Below are 726 nucleotides of genomic sequence, written 5' to 3'. Positions count from 1 at the left end.
GAGAACACTGTTGCTCCTAGGACAAAATCATGGGAAGGAAAGATGGCCAGGGGAGGACATTCAAACTCACACTAATGCCTGCAATACGTTCATTCGGTTCCCTTATTTTTTTGTACGATTTTGCCTTTTTTTAAAAGAAACCTAAAGTCAAATAAAACCTCTGAATGCCACAAAAGGGACTGCTGATTAAATGTGTCTCGGCTCTTGTCTCTGAGGTCATATATATAAGTCTGTTTTTGATCTCTTATTTTTCCTGGTAGAAGTCCGAGGATTTATTTTTGGTGCTTTGTTAGAGAAGGTGATTGACAGTGAGGACAGGATGGTAAAATGAATTGTTTTCTATTTGCAGTTATACTTACTGCGACTTTCAAATATCGCTAAGAGGAATTTAAAGGTGTGTGTGTGTGTGTGTGTGTGTGTGTGTGTGTGTGTGTGTGTGTGTGTGTGTGTGTGTGTGTGTGTGTGCCTGTGTGTGTTTGCTTCTTTGTCAGAACCAAAAATGACGAAAAAAGGTTCTAACACTGATAATAGATAATGTCACAAGTCGTTACAATCATCAAATGTGTGCTGATGTATTTAACATAAAAAAGTACAGAGGTCCTCACAATGTTAGGATAGTGTCAAAAGTCCTCACAATCACTGTGTGTGTGTGTGTGTGTGTGTGTGTGTGTGTGTGTGTGTGTGTGTGTGTGTGTGTGTGTGTGTGTGTGTGTGTGTGTGTTAATC

The 726-nt window shown here is 39.5% G+C and overlaps 1 protein-coding gene across 1 annotated transcript in view; it reads left to right on the top strand.

Moving 5' to 3' along the window:
* Nucleotides 1-172, top strand: part of LOC113654795 (exostosin-1) — a 148371-nt gene extending 148199 nt beyond the window's left edge. Inside the window, exon 13 of the mRNA XM_047819066.1 lies at nucleotides 1-172. This exon is cut by the window's left edge and continues 404 nt beyond it. The gene's annotated coding sequence lies outside the window, so the exon portion shown is untranslated.
* The last annotated feature ends 554 nt before the right edge of the window (nucleotides 173-726 follow it).

The sequence above is a fragment of the Tachysurus fulvidraco genome, chromosome 9 (genome assembly GCF_022655615.1).
Source record: "Tachysurus fulvidraco isolate hzauxx_2018 chromosome 9, HZAU_PFXX_2.0, whole genome shotgun sequence".
Classification (NCBI taxonomy): Eukaryota; Metazoa; Chordata; class Actinopteri; order Siluriformes; family Bagridae; genus Tachysurus; species Tachysurus fulvidraco.
Note: the sequence above shows the minus strand (reverse complement) of the source record. Positions and strands in the feature narration are given on the sequence as shown.